Below are 22,012 nucleotides of genomic sequence, written 5' to 3'. Positions count from 1 at the left end.
TAACCACTATGCCACCAGGCTCTGTGGTCCCATGTAGATGGTTCGTGTTGCTTGGTTTTAAGACTTCAGGGGATGGCTTTGGTTTAAGGTTTCAGGACTATTTCAGGGTAGGAGTTCCAAAGGGTTCATCGCTCCCTTGGCTCCAGAAAGTCTGAAGTCTTTGGGAATTTCCGTTTCTGCTTTGGATTTCTCCTTTTGATCAGGATACTTGTAGAGAAGCATTGATCCTCATGCTTAGTAATGGTAGCTGGGCACCATCCAGTTCTTTTGGTCTCAGGGCAAAAGAGGCAATTAACCCCACCTTGCATCTCCTCCTCCGATTCCGGCTCTCCCTCTTTCTCTCGCTCCAGGCAAACAGAGACCATTTGTTGTACGCTGCTTGGCTGCTTGAAAGCCTTTTAGCCATGCTCCTTTTCGGCAGCCACCCCCCCACCCGCCCCCCGTTCCATGGTTCCTGTTATAAAAGGTCACTGCTCTCGCTCTGTTGGTGAAAGCTGCACACGTAGTCCCTGCATTCTGACTCGTCACTGCAGCAGGTGCTGACCAACACTCCCAGTCTCCCGGCTGCGCTGCCGGGACTCGTTGGGATGGATCTTCTTTCTCCCGATTCTAGGGTTCACGAGGGTTTTCGTGGTTTCCTTAATGTTAAATAAAGCAATGGCGAGAGTGCTATTTTGTCCTCACATGCACGGCTCATTCAGAAAGTGTGCCCTCGTGCCGTTATCCCATATTACAAATAGCCACATGGAGACTTGGAGAGCCATGTTTGCACACGGTTCAGGGGACTAGGGAGCGGTGATAGGGAGGGAAAGGGGTCTTCAGGAGTAAACAATGAAGGTGGGAGGGGGAAGGAAGCACTAGCTCCGGCCGTGATTGCACACCTCATTTTATCTCTCTCTCATATTAATTAATTTGTTTATTTGCACAACTCATTTTAAAGGTGATTTAACCATGGTGGTGGTGGGGATGTTCTAAAATTGATGGGGTAATGATGGATCGATTCTTCTTGATATGATTGACTAAGTGAACGATTGAATTGTGTGATATGAAAATGATGTGCCAATAAAAATGTTGGGGGGGGGGAGATAAAAGGGACTGTGTATTTGTGCTTGTTATGTTGACGTCCCCCGAGTCAGTTTTGACAGCTAGCAACTCCTGATGGCGGAGTTGAACTGTTCCATCGGGTTTCCTGGGCCGCGATCTCTACCGGAGCAGAGTGCCGGTCCCTCTCTGTGGAGCACTGGTGACAGTTCTCACCACTGGCCTTTTGGTTAGCAGCTGAGTGCTCAACTATTGTCCCACCAGGACTTCTACCCAAGCCAAGCCCTTTGCCATCAAGTTGATTCTGACTCACAGCGACCTTGGTGGACAGAACACGGCTGACCCTTTTGATTTCTGAGACTGTAAATCTTTATGGGAACAGGTGGTCTCCTTTTTCTCCCTAGGAGTCATTGGTGAGTTTGAACATCTGACCTTAAGCAGTAGGTCGTTCAATGTGTAACCCATTACACCACCAGGGCGCCTTAAGGATTTCCACGTTAGCATTGAATTGTCAAGGTCAGGGGGCTCCCGGACTATCAGGACTAGACAGCATCCCACAGCTCAAATCCCACTGTTCTTAATTCAGAGACTGCAGAAGCTCTGGGAAGAGGATTACCTGGGGCCTGGGAAGGGAAGCGACTCACCTGAGGTTGAGTGGTAGGAGTGTGAGGATGCCCAGCTTTGACTTACGGGCACAGCCTTTTGGATAATTTGGATCTGTAAGAGTAATCGTGATTTGTTTTTAAATGCATGAGTAAACAAGAGCCAAACAAGAGTGGCGAGAAGAGGCTCATTACTAAGGTGATGAACATTTTCTGTGTAATGGAGGCAGAAGATGACTCAACCAGCATTTCTCACCAGAGACGGGAATCCTCCGCCCTGTCCACTGGGCATATCTGGTGCCAGGTTGGTCCAGTATGTACCTTCTTCTGGCTTGGAGAACCAGTGGCCAAAAATAAATAAATAAATAAAAAGCAGCAGCAGCCGAATCCAGAGATTGTTCAGTGCTCGTGTTGAGGACACAGAGCAAGGAGCTGGACTGTTGGACTGCTTTGAGAATTTATTTTCTCTTCCAAAGCACCTTGGATCTTGCCTCAGACGGAAAGGCCCAGCTTTGGGTTCAACCAAGTCTTTTACTGTTTAACCTCAGGCTGAGATAGGGCAACTCAACTGTTGGATTTCAGTTCTCAGGCAGAAAGTTAACATGCCCTGGAATGGAACTCACTGGGAGAGTCAGTTTGCACAACTCTGTGAAGCTGTTAATTATAAATGAAAATCAATACTTTTCCCATTTATATTTGACTCTTTTTCAGTGAGGCAAATTGAAGGTCATTTATCCAAAGACAAAAATACAGAAATCCCAGTTGGTGATGCTCTGGGAAAGGGGTGGGTGGGAGGGAAGGGCTTCTGAGAAGTTAGAGGGAAAGCATGCTGACTAGTCTGTCTGGGGCGCCTTTTCTTCTTGCTTCTGCTCATTAATGCTTCCACAAGGTTAGGAGAGACCTGAGCCAGATCAACTGGGGCCTTGAAAAAAAACAATAACAACTCACTGCCATTGAGTCACAGCTAGGAGACCTGTAATTACCTGAGGTCACAGCCAGCAATGGGTGTGCAGTGTCTCCAGGAAGATGCTGGGGCCAGAGTTTAGAAGGTATCTAGGCAATGTTTTTCAGTGTTTTAGGGGAGAAAGGGTTAAAGGTACAGAGCCACAGAGGCCAGAAAAAAAAACCCAACTCTAAATAGGTGCCCAGAATGTATATATTGCAGCAGAGAGCCAAGTCCCTCAGAGCCCAGGGATGGGGGTGGGGGGGAGGGGGGGTTCTTGGCAACGGCTTCCTTCACGGCAAGCAGCGGTCTCTCACCTAGAGAGCTCTGCAGATGGACCACAGCCAGCAGCAGCGGGCCAAGGGACTGTGCCTGTAGGTGGATGCCGACACAAACAAGCCACCCTGGGTGCTCCTCCAGGAACTAACCCCACTGGGAAAGTCCCGTGTCTTCATTTGTAGACAATGGGTTTGCTTGTTTGAATTGCATTGCGCTGTTGCCAAACTCATGCTCCACACCCGACGGAACACGTACGCAAGTGAGCAGTGTGCGCTGCTCTCATGTCCTAATTACTTGCAGAAATGCTGTGCTTTTCGTAATAATAAGTGCCCTGGAGATGGCAGTTGCCTTTACTATTTGGGGCACCAAATATTTGTAAGACGTCGTGTTTGACACCGTTTTACAATCGATCTTTACAAGTGAGGGCAATTAGCCTTTGAGGGCTTGTGCAACTTGTCCAAGCAAGTGGGTGGTGGAGCTGGACTGCAACCCAGATGACCTGACTTCCAAACCCCAGGCCGTTAAACATTGTTGTACGCCATTGAGTTGATTTTAACTCGGAGTGACCAATTGCACAGAGTAGACCTGCCCCATAGGGCTTCCTAATGATGAACTCTTTATGGGGCAAATTACTCGGTCTTTTCTCCCACCGCGTGGCTTAGTGGATTGGAACAGGTGACTTTGGGGTTGGTGGCTGTACTGCCATGTATTTGGAAGTCCCGAGAAGGCCTCAGTGCAACCCTCCGCAATCCACCATGGCAATTGACCATGCTCCCCGTGGCTGCTCCCAGAAATTGTCCGAGCCTGGTAGGGCACGACGACGACGGCAGACAAAGACAGGAGACTTCTCCAGGGGCTGGCTTCAGCACCATGACTCCTGACAGACTGGCCAACTCGGCCTTTGACCGCACTGGCCCAGGACTCTGCTGCTTAGCCTTCTCCCTCTTCTTCATCAGTCAGCAGTCCGATGGCTCTCCCAGCCGTCTCCTTCCCATTTTCTCTCCCAGGCATTTCTCCCCAATAAAATCCTTTGCCAGTTTAATCACGCTTTTAGCATTTGCTGCTCAGCAGACCTGGGTAACACGGTATACCATGCAAGACTCCTCCAGCCGCTTTGGATCGGCCTGCTAGATAAATTGGGGGGTGAGACAATTTCCTGTTTACCTCTGATTCACACACTAAAAGCCTCAAGGCGCAAAGGCTTGCAGGTCCTCCCGGTCCTTCCACTCGCTCCCCTCCCCAGGAGCTAGTAGTTTAGGTAGTTTGCCTTATCTCAGTCATTGATTCGTACATTCATTCAAGAAGCACGTATTGATTTCCTACTATGGGCTAGGCTCTGGGGATACAAAGATGAATGTCAGGGACTCTGCCGTGAAAGAAACCATGGTCTGGGGGGAAACAATTCGGTCCAAAGGAAAACAACACTAATTGCTAATGTCTATTGAGTGGTTACTCTTTGCCCCTCTTCTAAGCATTTTCTGTGAATTAACTCATCTTACGCTTCCAACTCTTGTTCGAGGTAGGTGGCATTAGTGCTGCTAATTTGTATCTGGGGAAACTGAGGCACGAAGGGACAGCTGGTTTGTATGCAGGCAGGCTGCCCCCGCGCCATGATATCTGGTCTTAGGGTGTGTGGCTGAGACTAGAGGCAGCACCCCTACTGCTGCCCAGGAAGTTCATGCTTCCGTTTCAGTTGAAACTCTTGAGTCGAAAGCAACGTGGTTCCTGCTTTTAAAATCCCCATCCTTTGCCACAGTGAGGACAGTTGCCTGGGGCAGTCTGATAGGCACAGGACACCTGCTTCATATGAAGGACTCACCACTCAGTGATCCAACCTGGAAGTAGCCCTGTTCTCTGCTGGAGCTATTGCTCTTTCCCGTGTCTTTGGCTAGGTGGGATGTCCCTGGAAAGCTGGACACACCTTTCTGGGGCCACATTTGATTGGCTAACTCTGGGCCACCCAAAGCAGAGATAGATGCCTGCCCATTTCTTGTGGGTAGAATCATTTGGTAAATGGAGAACAAAAAGGATAATTAAGAAAATCACAAATACGTGCACTAAACCCGCATGGAAGGAGCACACCCGCCTGTGTGATGCAACGATTGTAAGTAATAAAACCCAAAGCAGAAGAGGGACTGCATTAGATTTTAAAATCTGAGCACTCAGATTGCTGAAGGCAACGGATGCCAGTTAGCCTCAATTGAATTCCCCCAGGCTGTTGATTCTCATTCACTGCCACCAAGTGGATACTGACTCATAGGCAAGCCCCCTTCAGGACCGGATAACACTCTGAGTGAGTTTCCTAGACTGTAACTCTTTACTACAGTAATAGAAAGCCCCTCCTTTCTCCCGAGGAGCAACTGACTGGTCGTTTTAAACGGTGGACCTTTATGAAAGGCCTTGCCCTCAAATAGAAGGCACTGGAAAGTGAATCCTGCAGGTAAAATTGAAATTGAACACACGGTAATTTGTTTTCCCTTTGGACCCATTTTTAATTTGTTCTAGTTTCTATTATCTTCTGCTGTCTTTTGGATTGAGGTTTTTCTGTTTTATTTTCTTGTCACTCTGTGTGTGTGTGTGTGTGTGATTTCCTGTACATGAAATCCAGGATAAGTAATCCATAGGGATAATAACTAGATTAATAGTTTCTTAACATATGGCAGGGGCAATAGGGAGCTCATATTAATGGGTACAAGTGAAGAAAATATTCTAAAATTGATGTGGTGATGACTGCACAATTCTCTCCAATATATGTAAACCACTGAATTGTATGGCAGGCGCATTATGTGCCAATAAAACTGGTAAAAAAAATCACAAGTACTCTGCCTCGTGCTTTTCCATTTCCAAAGTACTTCTGTGTTGCTATAATGTAATCCCATTAAGCCTGTGCAGCAGGCCAGGCAGGGACAAGCATTCCCATTTGACGAGAGGAAGTTGAAACCTAGGTGTCTCGAGATGGCCGGGTAAGTGACGGCAGCGACGAGCTTCCCAGAGCAGCCTTCTGAGGCTCGGTGGCATGTCCGTTTCTGGAACCCTTCAGTAGCTGCGTTTACCTCCCTAACAAACAGAAAACCTCTCTGGAACCTTGCCCTGGCAGTCCACGCTTTAGTTGTCTGGGCACTTGGCAATTCCCAGGTCAAAGGAATTTTGTTTTGCTGTTTTGAGTTTTGCTTGGTTGTCTTTCGCTCACATCACTTAAGCAGACAACATGTTTCTTTTCGAGGAGAAATGTGTTACCTCTCAGTCATCCTGACCACACTGTGCGAAGCGGGGCAGTTCGGTCAGGAGTGTGAGATTGAAAGTTACCCTTCTTAGAAATAGAAAGTGAAATCAACCAGTCCCATGTCATAGCTCCCCTTGGCCCGAATGCTAAGGGTCAGCAAAGGCAGGGGCAAATAACTACCACTATGACCTTCACTGGTGTGTAGAGAGACAGGACAGGGTCTCTCCCCAGTTTGCTAAGCTGGGTGTTTTTTACCAACATTTTCCTTAGGCCTCTCAGTTCTTGGCTGGGTGAAAAGAAGCCATTTTTCCTAGGCCTGCCCTGAACAAAGCCCATCTGCTGTTTGTCCTCCCACCGGTAAATCCAGACATCACTGTCTGTTTAGATTAGAATTGATTTCTGACCCAGGACCAAGAGGAGCCTCTAAAAGACCAGTTATTAGCGGCCTCATCACAAGCCTGCACTGTGCCATTTGAACCACATTTACATCGAGAGAGGAAGCGCAGTTCTAAGTGTCGGAAAGAAATGAAGAAAGAGGAAGCCTTTCACAGGGCCTGTGGTCCCTGCTGCCTTTAGCAACATAGGGATTTCCTGAACAACGAAACAGTGGCCTGAAGGTCTCTAGAGTGGGGGCCTGGGGTGGGGAGCCTTTCCCTACTGGGGCCTTTGAGGTGCTGATTTGGAGCTGCTTCCCAAAGGACCATGGAAAGGAGCTTTCCTGGGCTCAGCAGAGAATCCCTTTCTTGTGCTTACTGTCTGGGCTTGGATGGAAGTGGCCTCATTTGGAACTCATTCACCGCGGTGGGGAGGAGGCCCGTTTGTCACAACCTTTCATAGGTTTCGCCCAGCGACTGTGGGAAGGGAACTGTGTTCGGTGGCCTGGAAGCAGCTCGATGGACTAACGGACGTCATTTCCCATTTGGTCATGTTTCCTGGGAGCCATCGTTTCTCCCTTCAGGCATCTACTTGTAACTAGGACCCTTGAGTTCTGAGTGGGGTTTTGCCGTCAACCCGGCTGCTTCTGGCTTCGAACCAATCTGTTACTTTCCCCTGGCCTTTGTTTACCCACCTGCAATATGGGGGTGGTCACCTGGGAGGGAGGGGGGGAGGGAGGGAGAGAGAGAGAGAGAGAGAGAGAGAGAGAGAGAGAGAGAGAGAGAGAGAGAGAGAGCAAGCAAGCAAATGAGAAAGTTCTAAGGTGCCAGGTGGTGAGCGAGCTCCACTTTCACGCGTTGCTTTTTATTATATTGGTGTTTTTTATTTTTTAAGAGAACATTTATTAAGTCTTAAAAGAGAGAAAGCGCACCCAAAGACACAGACCTCTCAACAGAGGAGGGAGACCACCGACACAGAGGGAGAACCACCGACACAGGCGTCCCAGTTCTCTGCTTCGTGGATGAGAATAAAGCAGCTTGGCTCCATGAACCGGGAGGGCTTCCTCGTGGTTGGCTTTGGAAGAGGATTCGCGGCCCAGTGGTGTTACTGGGGTGGAGGGGGTGCACACCACCAGGGGTCGATGACAGAGGGGGGTGACTATAATGAGTGACTATGAAGTTTTGGTGTAGTGCTTCTGTAGGAATGTATCTTTAATCAGAGCATCCCTGTAGTTAGTTATAACAAGAGAAACAGTTTTCATGACAGCTCAGCTTTCAAATGTATCAATAGACTTATAGAGGCTAAGACTGTGCTAATTTACTTTTTAAACCTTCTAGTTTACAGTCTCTGTTACCCAAATATATGGCGCTTCGAATCACGTGGTTTCATCTTCAGGCCATGAGTGAGCAGTGTTGTTTTGTTATTGGTGGTGTTTTTAGAGTCAATTTTATCTCATTATCTGGTGGTAATTAGACAACCTAAATCAATTTGCCAATATGTATCAGTAACTTTTTTGAGATGAGATAGTAATTGAAAGAAAAGATGGCGGAAACATTTTTTTTAAAAAGAACTCCCCCTCAGTTACCAATAATGTAATTCAAAGAAGAAAGATTTTATAAAACAATTTTGTTGTTAGTATTCATCTAATCTATAGAACAGTATGTTTAAGAAATGTATAACTATCACATAGCATTTGTGACTAAGGTTGATAATAAACATTGCTAAGGCTTGGACAGGATCTGGTCTAGGAGGCGACCCTTGCGGGGAGGGATGGCATGACTGGGAGGAGATGGGAGGGGCTGGAGCCTATTTTATCTCATCAGTGGACAAGGGTGAGCGCAGGCTCTCTTTGGTTGTCATGGCAGCCTGCACCAGATGCTATTTTTGCTCGAGCTGAAGAGCAGGTAGGTTGGGTTGGGGTGGGGAAGGGAAGACAAGTCATTGTTTTGCTTAAAAACAAAACAAAAAAGCCGGCCTCTGAGTAGTTCGCGTAGAGGACCTGGGGGGCTAACGGTGTTGGAGACCTCTGGTCTCCTCTCTGCTCCCTCTTCTCCCCTCCACCCTGATGAGGCCCAGGTCCGTTGTCTGGTGAATGAAGACAAAAACTATTCCTTGCCCACAGGAGCTTCAAATAGACTGGGGCGGATGTACAGTAGCCCCTTCACCCCCAGCCTCCCACTCAGCAGGACAAATCCACTGATGTGCAGTCAGCGAGTGGCCTCAGGAATCCACAGCTGGCACTAGACACCTGGACGGCAGGGCAAGGGGGACGTGGCAGATGAGCCAGCCTGTGTTCTGAAAGCCCGCGGCATTGATTGCACCGGAGGTGGTGTTGGGTGCTTCAGATGAATCCGTTTTCCTCTTGACCCCCTTGTCGTTGTTTACCACGAGTGGTTTACCGGAAACCCTTCACTCCCTCCCCCCCACAAACATATGTAAAGTCTGTGTTGGGTGTGTGCGCAGAGGGTCTCTCTTACCTTTTGGCTTCATGAGGATGATGATGATGACCATAAGGGCATTGGTTGGATTAGTGCCAATTTAATTAACTCACATATCAGCTATTAAGTGATGGTCACCTCCTCCCTTCCCTTACTGACTTTATTGCCAGTAAGACATCTCACTGGCATTCACAGAGAAGGGAGGAGAAGGGGTAAAGAACATCTAGCATTCTATACACCTCATCATTTGATGACTGTATATGACTCTGAGGCTAGTGAGTGACTTCCAGGCTGGGCATATTATGCAGTCGTTGTGGGGAGCTTTATAAGTGGTCGTGGCTAATTGGACAGGAAATCTGGTACCCATTAACCAGAATGTGTGAGCAGGACCCATGGGCGATGACTTAAGATGAAAAAGCAGCCTTCTTGTTTTCCAGGAAGTTGGGGAGAAGGGGGGTCTATTGAAACTCAGGCTGCCAGTCCCACCATTGCAAACCTCTCACCCTCCACCCTGTGAAACCCACAGGCATTGCAGGGGAGCAAAAGCGCCTTCCTGTGAATCTGTGAGTTTGGAATCTGGGGACAAGGGCTGCCCCGAGCCTTCCCTGGGTGATTTCTGAAGACCGCCAGCAGAAGCAGCACTGGTTTTCTGAGCTAATAACGAGTAGAAGTAAAACACACTGTAGGAAGAATGGCTGGTGTACTTAAGCATGCTTTTGAGCACCGTGGAAACCAAGTGTGGTGGACTTTCAGGCTAATTATACACTGTATTTCTTTGTGGCTGTGCAGAGAGCAGGATGTCAGCCGACGACACTGGGTCAGCCTCTGGGTTGTGCTACTTTAGAGAGTAAGGGCAGTGCTTGCTCATGGCGCGGCCAGCCACGCCCCTTCGTAATTCACACCAGGCTTTACACAAGCAGGGGCATACTCAACTCGTATGTCTGCAGTTATTTTTTTAAACAGATAAAATTCTGCTAACTTTTAGAAAGATAGAACCATATTTTCTAGCTCAGAATTTCCTGCTCCGAGGAATGCCCCCCAGCCCCCCGTTTTGTTTTTCAACCATCACCACTGTCCCCTCCAGCCTTTTCCAGTACCTTGAACAAAAACTCTGCCGTGAAGCAGTCACCCCTCCTGAGGTTTTCTGCGGCCACAGCTCTCATGGCAGGACCAACCATCTTTGTATGGCGTTCAAGATGCTCCCAGGGACCCAGGCTTCCTTCTCTTCCCTCCTTCAAACAGAAGGTGCCCCACATGCTCCCCCGTCACAGTGCCCTCGGTCAGACCTTTACATCTGCCAGGAAAGCCCCATGTCAGGCTCCTCTGCGCCTTTCAAGGCCCTGCTTGTCACTGCCTTCAATCTTTCTGGTCACCAGAGTCTGTGTCTTATCAACCTCGCTTTATCCCATGGGATGCTTTGCTGTAAAGCTATAGCCGTTCTCACCTGACACTGCAGGTTGGGAAGAGGTAGTTTCTCTCTGTGTGGACCCCTCAATGGACGTGACAGTGTACATTCACCCTCGGTTCCTGGGGCTTGCACCCAGTGAATACCTTCTGAAGAAGTGAATGAGTTAGGAGTTACCTTATTAATTGAAATAAAGATAGTATGTTCGTCTGCGTAGACTAGAGAAACAAATCCACAGAAAGTCGTATGTGTACAAGAGAGAGTTTGATATAAATGGTAGGTGTACATTAAGAAAGCATCCCAACCCAGTCCAGTCCAAGCCCATAAGTCTGACATTAACCCCTATGTCCGACACCGATCTACAAAGTCCTCTTCAAACTCACAAAACACTCACAATGACACTGACTGCAGGAGGAAAGCCGAATCAGTGAGTGTGTAAGCAGCTCAGCGCTGCTGGCAGGGGTCTCCACGCGGCTGCTCCAGCACCCAGGGCTGCATCGGGGTAAATCCTTATGGTTTCTCCTCAGGGATGTCTCGCAGGAATTGAGCCTTGCCAGCTGAGGCAAAAGAACTGGCTAAGGCAGCTGACCCTGATCCAACCATCAGAGAGCACGAGACCAGAGAACAAGAAAGGCGAGGCTCACCGAGCCATTTATCTCTCTGCCTTTCAAGTAATCCCACATGTGTTTATCGGCCAGGCTGGCACAATAAACCTTAACTAGCACAGAGTGTACTTTTTTTTTTTAACAGAGGGGGAGCCCAGCATCCAAATCTGTTTTGATTTATTTAAATGAGCTTGTCTTCATCCTGCAGAAAGTTCTTCTCAGCTTTGCTCAAGGTCTGCTGTGTGGCACGTGGCGGCGTTTTCGGATCGCTCAGACACTTGAGCGCACTCAGTTGAGCGATGCGTATCATCTCCATCAGTTCTTTTCATGTGGAGCCTCGTGTTTCCTATTAGGTGGTCAAGGGTCAAAGGGTCAAGACTATGACTGGCGAAGACATGCTTCGACTTCTTTTCGTGACCTTGTGTAGGGTTTCCAGGACTGTGACTCGTTATGGCAACAGCTAGCTTCATTCTCCATGGAACAGCCGATGGGCTTTGAACTGCTGACCTGGTGGCTTTGTAGGTGTTAAAGACAGCCTCTCACCAAGTTTGGTCTTTCTTCTTGATATTGAAGGTGGAGGAATGGTGATCCCTGTCTTGAAGGTTTTCTGTGTGTGTGGCACACAGTGTAGAAAACCTTGGCAAATTGGATGAGCATTGGGTTTGGGGGTGTTAAATTCCCACACATCGACTTGGAAAGCATACTTAAATGTCTGCGGTATTTCCCCATCTGTACAATGGGGCATAATCTTACCCATATTATGTGAGTGTTGTCAGGTGCCCTCGAGTCAGCTCTGACCCCCAGTGATGCTCTGCACAACAGAACACAGTGCCCGGTCCTTGCCAGCCTCACCATTATTCGTGTGCCCGAGCCCACTGTTGCAGCCACCGTGTCCATCCATCTTGTTGAGGGCGTCTCCCCCCCCCTTTTTTTGCTGCCCCTCCACTGTACCAAACATGATGTCCTTCTCCAGGGACTGGTCTCTCCTGACGACATGTCTACCGTATGTGGCTGTGATTGAGTGGAACCATCTGTGCTAAATGTTTTGTGTGGTTCCTGGCATATAGTAGAAAAGGCTCAGGAGATGACAGTTGTTTTGTTTGTTTTTGAGAACAATCCTTATACTTTTCCCACGGTGTACCATCACTTTGTAAGGGAAGTTGGCTGTCTACACTCTGCAAACTTTTTCCACGGGCGACATACATCATTCGTAAACTTTGCCCTGGTCTTCCCCAGCCTATGAAAAATAGATAGTGCGGATTGGTGCCAAGTATGGTGCTCTGGGATCTCAAGAATTGAAAATAAGAGAGTGCGGCCAGAGGCACCCAGGCATGTGTTGGAATGCGCTAATGTGCCCTGGTGGTGAGGTCAGGCGAGGTCACGGTGTACCCAGCAAAAGTGTCACTGCCGAGAACAACTAGGTCCTGCTACCGGGTACCGGTGCCAACAAAAACGAAAGGGATTTCATGAGAGCACAGTCACAATTCCAGACCTGGGAGAGCAAGTCGTGCTGCCTTTCTTTCCGCTGGCTTGGACTCCACCCATGAAGGAGGCAGTGCACGCACGCAGCGCAGCCTCTTAATTGCTGTGCAACCTTGACCGAGCCCCTTGCATCCCTACAGGCACAGTATCCCTAGCTTGCTGGTGGTGGTTGGATGCCTTCAAGTTGGTTCCAACTTACAGCGACCCTGTGTACAACCGAACAAAACCACTTCCTGTTCTGCTCGCCCTCACACTTTTTTCCGTGATTGAGCTCATTGGTGCAGCTCATGGGAGGTCTTCCTCTTTTTAATGACCCTCTACTTTACCAAACTTGTGTTTTTCCAGGGACTGGTCGCTCCTGATCCCACAGCCTTGGTAGCCCAGTGGTTATGTGTTGGGTGTCTAACCACAAGCTCAGCTGTTTGAAACCACGAACCGCTTCAAGGGAGAAAGATGAGGTTTTGTACTCCGGTAAAGAGTTACAGTCCTGGAGACACACCGGGGACACGTGGGAGTCGGGGTGGGGGTGGTCTCTCCTGATAACATGTCCACAGGAACTGAGACCAAGTCTCATCATCTTCGCGCCTAAGGAGCACTTCGCAGGCTGTCAACGAGCCTTCCTCCTAACCCAGTGCTGCGTCCGTTCCTCTGCAGTCTGGCTGATTTGCTCAGCATACCGATGGAATGGAGTAAAAGTGGGGCAAACACACAAACCTGATGTGCACAGAATTACCTGTTTTTAGCCACTGCCGGCGCCCTTTGTTTCGTTCTAACAATCGCCTCTCGGCTTATGTGCAGGTTCCACTTGAGCACAAACCACGCCGTGTCCTGGGTCCCATGATTCACAATGTGACCCACAATTTGTTAGGAGCCACACAGCCCAGTGCCTCGAAAAACCAGTAAAACACAGGCAAACATGCTTCTGATATTCCCTGCTTTCGGCGAAGATGCACCCAGCATCAGGAATGTATCCCTAATTCCACGATTTCTTCAGAATCTGGCTTGAATTCCTGGTGGTTTTCTTGTCAGTCTAGTGCTGTGAGTGTTCCTGAACTGTGTTCAGCCTAATTTTACTTACATGTGGTATTAATGATGTTTAAGAAATCGTTTCCACATTCTGTTGGATCAACTTTCTTTTTGCTGCCCCTTGTGCTCTGTATCTGCTTTTTAAACTCACAATCTCTCTCTCTCTCTCTCTCTTTTTTTTTTTAGTTCTCATTTTATTACACGTTTTACTGCAGGTTAGGTGAAGGTTTACTGAGCAGATATCAGTTTTCCATTGAACACTTCAGGCCCATTTTGCTCGAACTCCTCCATTGCAGTGCCCCAGTGTACCATCACACACCCCGTGTTTCCTCTTTTACTCCCCCTCCTTCCCGAACCCTCCATGCAGGGCCCTTGGATCAATGCCGCCCTTTGGATCTTAGGAGCTCAGCTGGTGTAGTGGCTACACGCTGGACTGTGAACCTCAAGGTCAGCAGTTTAAAACCACCAGCAGCAGCTCTTAGGGAGAAAGACAAACATTGCAGTCTCAGAAATTCACAGGGACAGTGCTAGCCTGTCTTACAGGGTCACTATGAGGCAGTATTGACTCAGGGCAGTGAGTTTGGTTTTTTGATCGTAAATGGTGGTCTTAACTCAGGAGTGAGTGAGTTCAGTTTCACAGCTAAAAGGTAACTAAGAGCCATAGTCTTTAGGGTCCCACCAGTCTCTATCCAACTGTAATCCTGGTCTCTATTTTGATCTGGGGTTTTATTCCACATTTTCTTCCCTTTCTATCTGGGATTTTTAATTGAACCAACTTTGCTTGGAATAGGCACATTAAAGGATCCCTTCCAATCAGGTACTGTCTTCTAAATTTCTTGGCATAGATGAGTAAGTACTTCCAGCAAACATCTCAACTGGTATTCCATCAATTTCTTTGTCCTTTGTGTTGCTATTTTAATATTTTTATTAGGAGGCATAAAAATATCTAGGAAGATAAGTAAATGTGCTACAGTTACCTGTGCCCTAATAGGAAGGACTTTCTTTCGTTGGATTGTTTCCCTTCCCAATGGCCTTCAAACCACAGGAGGCAGTGATGCCAGGCCGTTTCCTCTTCTTTTAGCACCTGCAGCAGGATTTCTGAATCAGAGTTCCCCCCTCCGGGCTTCTCATTTATGCATCAAATTCATCTCCCATCCATTGCTTAGAGGGAGCGTATTTTTTTCTGTTCCACAGAGAGGCCTTTTCTGCCCAATGGGATCACAACACAAGAGGGTCAGTTTCCCCTGAAGCCGGCTCTCTCGGTGTTGAAGGTGTCCCCTATTCCAGCTCGGCTCCTCATTTTCACCAGGATGGTTTTGATGTGCTCCTGCAGAAGAGACGCAGTTAGGAGCATGGCGACCACACCAGGACAGCCTCGGTAACCTGCTCCTCCATCCACTTCCGGAGACTTGTGTTTCACAATGCTTTCCGTTCAGCTTGGACTCCTTCCTCCAGTACCAGTGTCCTTGATCATGTGTTGTCTCCGGACATGGTTAGATGTTGGGTTAGGGTGAGGGCCCTGGATGGGAAGAGGCTGCCCTGACTGAAGAACTGTCCCTTCAGCATTTCTGATTCTTGTGTGTTTTTAAAAATCATTTTATTGGGGGCTCATAGAACTCCGATCACAATCCAAACAGCAATTGAATCTTTGATTCTTAACTGTAACCTTTTAACGTCCCTCAGAAACCCCGTAATCATGAGCATGGTCTGTGAGTTCTGCATGGCCGCTGCAATGGATTATCGAACCCAACTGAGAAGTAGATAGTGGGGGTGGCTGTTGTCAAACGTGGTAAGGAAGATTGGAGGGTGGAGATGTCGGATCTTTGCATCACAGGGATTAGTCTTGAGCAGCTGACGATAATGATGGTGATTCTCTCTCCCCTGTGAAGCCAGGAGATCGTCTCCACACGCATTCTGCACCTTTCTTCCTGAGTAGCGCAGTGATATTGTGTGCAGCTCTGCTAGCTCACTCAACAGTGAGCTTAGGGAATAGTTTCCGTTCAGGATGCAAAGAGCATCTCTTGCCAATAGTCTTGAAGTCTTCTGGCCTGATTCAGGTCAATTCATCTGGTCTTTAAATAAAAAGAAAAAAAAGAATCTGTTCTCTGTTTTTCTCCATTCTGTCTGTGACCATCTAGTGTGACCCTGGTCAGAAAGGCCAGTGATGGTGACTGAGCACCGGTGCTTTTGGCTTCAGAATGATTGAGGCTGTGGTTCTAGTAGACCATCAACCCTGTAGACTTGTTCTTCACTGGAATTTTGCTGACCTTCTCGACAAGTAGAGAGCAGCAGATCTATCTCAGAGGGCTCCTTACAAGCCTTTAAGACAGTGGTTCTCAGCCCGTGGGTCGCGACCCCTTTGGGGGCCAAGCGACCCTTTCACAGCGGTGGCCCAATTCATCACAGTAGCAAAATGACAGTGATGAAGTAGCAACGAAGATTATTTTATGGTTGGGGGGTCAGCACCACACGAGGAACTGTATTCAAGGGTTGCGGCCTGAGGAAGGTTGAGAACCACTGCTCTAAGGCTTCAAGTGCTTCTCACATCACCAGGAGCATTTCGCCCTGTGCCTTCAAACCCAGAGAACCGTCTTGCAAGTTGTTTGGGTATGTCTGAGGAGTACCGTTAGTTGTATCTTCAGTGACGGTGTGCCTGCACACACGTATCTGTATTTCCATGTTGCTAGACTGTAGATAGGCCTAGCTGGTCTCACATTATGTATCCACCTGTCCCTACTCATGTACCTGTGTGGCTTGTTGGTATCGCTGTTGCCGGGTGCCAGCTCATGCACAGCAGAATGGAAGGTGTGTCCGTAGGTGACGTACACTAGTTGTTTAGTCTGTGTGGTACAGTTGTTGCCATCTGCTCTGTGTCCAATTCCTTAGAGCAGCCATCCTTTCCTTGAGCGTTTCTCAGACTCATCACTCACTTGGAGCCTGCTGTGCGCCCTGCACCCATATTCAAGGCCACTTTTCTCATCACCAGAAATAATCGGCATCTGGTCTCTAAAGCATTCTTTCCCTCCACAGTCCTATGGGTTTTAGGCAAATTTGATGTCAGGTGCTCACCATGACAGTATCCTACAGAATAATTTCCGTGCCCTAAAAATGCCCTGTATCCCAACTCTGCATCCCTCTCCTCCCCAGCAAGGCTGTATCATCTTTTCAAGACATAACCATTTAAATGAAAACAACAACAACAACAACAAAACGAAACCAGGCACTCATAAAAAATATATTTGAGGACTTCTGTTAGATACTGGTTTGAGAGTCATTGGCTTCTGTCCTATGTAGATCCCCCAAATATTTCCAGCTGCGCTCACAATTCTCAAAGAATAGAAAGCAAGAGGAATAAGCAAAACCAAGAACCTGGGCCAGAGTGGTGACAGTGGTGACAGTCTGCTGCTCGCTGCACTGCCTGGCGGCAAGGCAAAGGTGGAACGTGCTGTGCTAGCCTGCTCTCCATGCCCAAGAGAAAGCTAGCAAATTCCCTGAAGATTCACAGAATTCAAGGAACGATTTGCACGTGGGCCCTCTGCCGATTAGAATTTGAGGAAACCAGCTGCACGGAGAGTATGTCACTAGATTTTCTCCAGTTTCTCGATAGCTCGTCAAAGCCAGCAGGATGTTGCTGTAAAGCGCTGAGCGTTCGATTAGTATCTTCATAAGACTTTACGCGGGGTTTCCGAGGACCTTCACTCCAACTTGAATTACTGCAGTCTAGATGCAGCAAAACCCAAACCCAAACCAAACCCACTTGTTGATTGTTTTCTCATAGAGACTCTACAGAGAGTTTCCGCAGAGTGGCTGGTGGGTTTGAACTGCTGACCTTGCGGTGAGCAGCCCGGCACTGACCCACCAGGGTTCCTGGGGGCCACAAAGCTCACTGCCATCAAGTCAGTTTGCTTCATCGTGACTGTCCAAGGCTGAGTAGAGCTGCCCCTGAGGTTCCCAGCCTGTACTCTTTATGATAGAAGAAAGCCCTGTCCTTCCCCTTAGGAGCAGCGGGTGGTTTCCAGCTGTTGACTGTCCGTTTCGCTGCCCAGCATGCGGTCCTTAGGGGGCAAACTCAGACACCCAAACCCCTGGCACTGGCTCAGCCCATCGGACAGGGGGACCTGCCCCTGTGGGTTCGCAGGACTGTGGTTCTTTATGGGAGTGAAAAGCCCCACCTCGGGGTAACTGCCCACCGTGCGGCTCGCAGCCCCTGCAGAAGACTGCAGGGTAGGTGGATTTGGGTGTGGGGGGCAGGGTTTGAGGGATGGGTCCAAGTATTCGGGTGATCACGTTTGGGAGGTCATCCCACTTTGTCAGGTCAGTTTCAATGAGCTTACAGGGGACTTCAGAGTGTTAGTGGAAAAATAAGAAAAAAGCTCATGGGATTTTTGCCTTAAAAAAAAACCTTTTTATTGGGGGCTCGTACAACTCTTATCACAATCCATCCATCCATCCATCCATCCATCCATCCATCCATCCATCCATCCATCGTGTCAAGCACATTTATACATTTGCTGCCATCATCATTGTCAAAGCATTTGCTTTCTACTTGAGCCCTTGATATTAGCTCATTCCTCCCCTCCCTGCCTTTCCCTCCCTCATGAACCCTTGTTAATTTATAAATTATTACTATTTTGTCATATATTACACTGTCCGACATCTCCCTTCACCCACTTTTCTGTTGTCCATCCCCTATATGTAGATCCTTGTAATCAGCTCCCCCTTTCTACCCCACCATCCCTCTACTGTCCCAGTATTACCACTCACACCACTGGTCCTGAAGGGATCTTCTGTCCTGGATTCCCTGTGTTTCCAGTTCCGATCTGTACCAGTGTACATCCTCTGGTCTAGCCAGATTTGTAAGGTAGAATTGGGATCATGATAGTGGGGGGTGGGGTAGGAGGAAGCATTTAAGAACTAGAGGAAAGTTGTATGTTTCATGGTTGCTACTCTGCACCCTGACTGGCTCAGCTCCTCCCCATGACCCTTCTGTAAGGGGGTGTCCAGTTGCGTACAGATGGGCTTTGGGTCTCCACTCTGCACTCCCCCTCATTCACAATGATATGGTTTTTTTGTTTTTTGATGCCTGATCTCTTCGACACCTCGTGGTCACACAGGCTGGTGGGCTTCTTCCATGTGGGCTGTGTAGCCAGCCCCGCTTTACTTCTGCTTTGGCATTTCCTTCCACGGCAACTCTGAAGCTGCTGCAGTGGTTGGATTCTCCCAGTGGGCGAGACTGTGGTGGCTTTTTTGCCACAATCCGCATCAGTAGAATTGTGCTGCATTAGGAGAGATGTCCTGACTTCCTGCCGGTGGCTATCAAAGGTGACTAAACAAATGGGCTTGCTGGGAGGAATGGTTTGTATCTGGAATGGTGCCAATTACTGCGCTGTTGGGATCTGTCTCTCGCACGGCATCTGTGCTCGCTGGTCAAACGATGAGCCCGGAGATGAAGTTGGTGCTACCCTCTTCACAATCACCTTCATTATCAAAAGGACTGCTTCCTCGCTGTGCAAAGTATGCCAGAACATCCAAGAGCCGGAGAGAGCACGAGGAAGGGGGCGAGGAGGAGAGGAGAGCAAATATATATGTAGAGTAGAAAGATCTGTACATAATTGAGGTAGTGCAAACAATACCATGTTACGTCTTGCTTTTCTAGCTTAACCTGCTATGACAAGCTTTCCAGTCTTTTACTCAAAAACCTCTGAAAAGGACCCTTTAAAATTCTTATCAGATGTTTAGGTTGCTTCTTTACTTATTAAACAGCGACTCAGTCGACATGCAGATTTATTATGTTTGTCTGCATTTCACACATTCATTCTCCTTGGTGTGAGAGAGTTTTGGAAGTAGAAGTCCATGGCAAAATGTATGAAGATTTTAATGGCTTCCTTATGCTCTCCATGTGGCCACACAGCTTTCCAGAAGCATCTTGACAGCTTGTCCTTTATCCGCTGTTGACTGAACGTGCCTGCCTCCCCTTCCCTCCCCTCCCTCCCGTCCCGTCCAGCAGCACACCGGAGAGGGGCAACGCCCACGAGCCATGTTATTTTTGTCCACTTGTCTCTGATGATTAGTGAGATGGCATGATCAAGCCATTTTGGAGGGAAATTAATTTGTATTTTTTTTGAAATGTCTACTTAACAGACTTTGTGTGTATTCTTAGAAGGTTCCGTGATCTGTACATATATGATTGAGATTAATCCTTTGTCCTACTTATTCCTAAGTTTTAACCATTTATGAGTTGTTATTGATTATATTGAGTAACAGCTTTATTAAGATACAATTCATGTCTCATAATTCACTCATGCAAAGCACATACTTCAAAGACTTTGTATATTTACAAATGTATGTAGCCATCCCCACAACAAATTTTAGAATATGAGGAGGCTTCAGAAACTTTTGGGAAAAATTCCATTCCTTTAATTCTATTTTCCATGAATTTTCTAAGCTCCCTTGTATTTTAACCTCAAAAGAGAGACCCCATCCTTTAAGTCATTGCCCCTTCTGCTGGTTGCGCCCCACTTAGCCCCAGCCCTGAGATGCCACGAGCCGACTGTCTACTCTAGCCACTTCATATAAGTGGAACCCTGTAATATATCTCCATGGTTTTTCCCCACTGAGCATGTTTTCTACATGCTGTATTGTAGCATATACCAGCTCTCCAGTTCTCTTTTTCTCCCTAAATAATAGTCCATTCTATGGACATAACACATTTAACTTACCTGTTCGTCAGTTGACAGACATTGTGCTTATTTCCATCTTTTGGGGATTCTGAATAATTTCATTTAAGTTTGTTGTTCTCTATGAAAGTTGTACATTCTGGCTGTCTAGTCTATTGATTGTCTAGATTGTGCTTGAAGGAGAACAGGTCTTTTAGGTTGTTGAAGACGGACAAATCTCCTCCCAAATGATAAAATGTTCACTCATATCTTCATGTCTTTAATTTTTTAAACTTATTTATTTATTTAATGTCTTTAATTTTTAACTGTTTTTATTTTTTCATTTTTAATCCACCTAAAGTAGTAGGATTATTTTTGGTCTGTTATTTTTTGGGTGTGCAGTTGGGAAGTGTCAAGATTGTTCCCCCGCCCCCATAGGTGAGGTTTTTCCAGCACCATCTGCTGAGTGGTCTCTCTTGCCAAACCATCTTTCATTTTGTACGTATTTTTAATGTTATATCCTCCCATAGCAAGTCTTTATGGAAACGAAAGTTTCCGTTTGGACTCTCTGTTACAGTCACCGCTCTGTCCCTTGTTTATCCTTTTTTCTAACCTTGATATAAACAGGACTACAAGTCCTTATTTAAAGTTCACTACACAGAATACTTGCACAATGGAGCTTTCCTAGGCAGAAAGAGAGAGAGTATTACAGAGACTTCATTACAGAATGGGTGCTGTACGACTTCTAAATTTCATTTGAAAACTGAGGAGCGACCCCCCCCCCCGCTTCCCTTCATGGCTGTTGGTTTAATCAGGTTTCTACTTATTTGAAGAACATTTATATTTTTCTATAAAAGTTATATGGAAATTAAAAAACAACAACAATCCATTTATAAAATTCTGTGTCAGGGCTGTAGCTATCCTTCCTGTCTCACTTGGTTCATTTCCGTTTTCTCTGTTCTTGGTTATTTTCTCTAGAGCGTTGACCCTTTGGCCAGTGGACTAGTGGGTCAGTGATTTGGGAGAAATAAAGGGTTTTTATCTTTTGAAGCAATGGAAGACAGCTCTTTGGGCCAATCCCAAGAAAATCACATTTGTGTAATAAAATGGACAATTACTAGGAATTGGTTATTGTTACTTCTTTCATTCTGGATAATCTTTAACTCGGGAGCATGGAGGAGTTGCCAGGAAAGGGCATTTTTGTTTTAAGTAACTGGCTGTGACACAGTCAGGTGTCAATTTAAGAAGATTAAGAGTGAAGGGGTGGAGTTTAACCTGTCACTCAGGTCGCAATTTGAAGGCCCTACGGAGATAAATTGCTCACTGGAGGCGGGACACACACACACTCTCCCTAGGAGTCATTCCTGTTGACAAGCCACATGGAGCTACGCTGATAGAGCCAGAGCCTTGGAGATGGAGGAGACACGTGGAGACCCCTGCCAGCCCTGAGATGCTTCTACCACCACTGGATTCACGAGACTTTCCACCTGCCGGCCTCTGAGCTTCCTGCATTCAGCGTCATCACTGCATATGTTGTGTGAGTCTGTAGTGGAATTTACAGACTGGTATCGAGCATAAGGGCTAGTGTCGAACTTATGGACTTGATCTGGACTAGGCTGGGATGCTTTCTCAAATATACAATTACCCGTTATATAAAGCTCTTTCTTGATTTGTTTAACCCAGACTAACACACTAACTGATTGAAAGTTGTTGTTTTTCTGATGGAAAGTTTTGAGCTGTTGAGGTTATTTTCTGTTCTAGGATGAGCTTTAGAAACAAACAAACACACAAACAAACAAAAAGGGATAGCCAGCCATCTGATATGAAGACATTGAAACTTGATGTAACATTCTGTAATCAGGAAGGATAAGAGGAATATTCATTATTCCTGGTCTTTTTGGCTTTGGGGGTCCCTTTGGGACGCCCGTGTTGGGGAG

General features: G+C 47.2%; 1 protein-coding gene across 1 annotated transcript in view; it reads left to right on the top strand.

Annotated features, from left to right (window-relative positions):
* The window catches only part of PIK3AP1 (phosphoinositide-3-kinase adaptor protein 1), a 146,976-nt gene that overhangs the window by 56,619 nt on the left and 68,345 nt on the right, over window positions 1-22,012 (top strand).

The sequence above is a fragment of the Tenrec ecaudatus genome, chromosome 16, assembly GCF_050624435.1.
Source record: "Tenrec ecaudatus isolate mTenEca1 chromosome 16, mTenEca1.hap1, whole genome shotgun sequence".
Lineage (NCBI taxonomy): Eukaryota > Metazoa > Chordata > Mammalia > Afrosoricida > Tenrecidae > Tenrec > Tenrec ecaudatus.
This window is presented reverse-complemented; position numbering and strand designations above follow the sequence as displayed.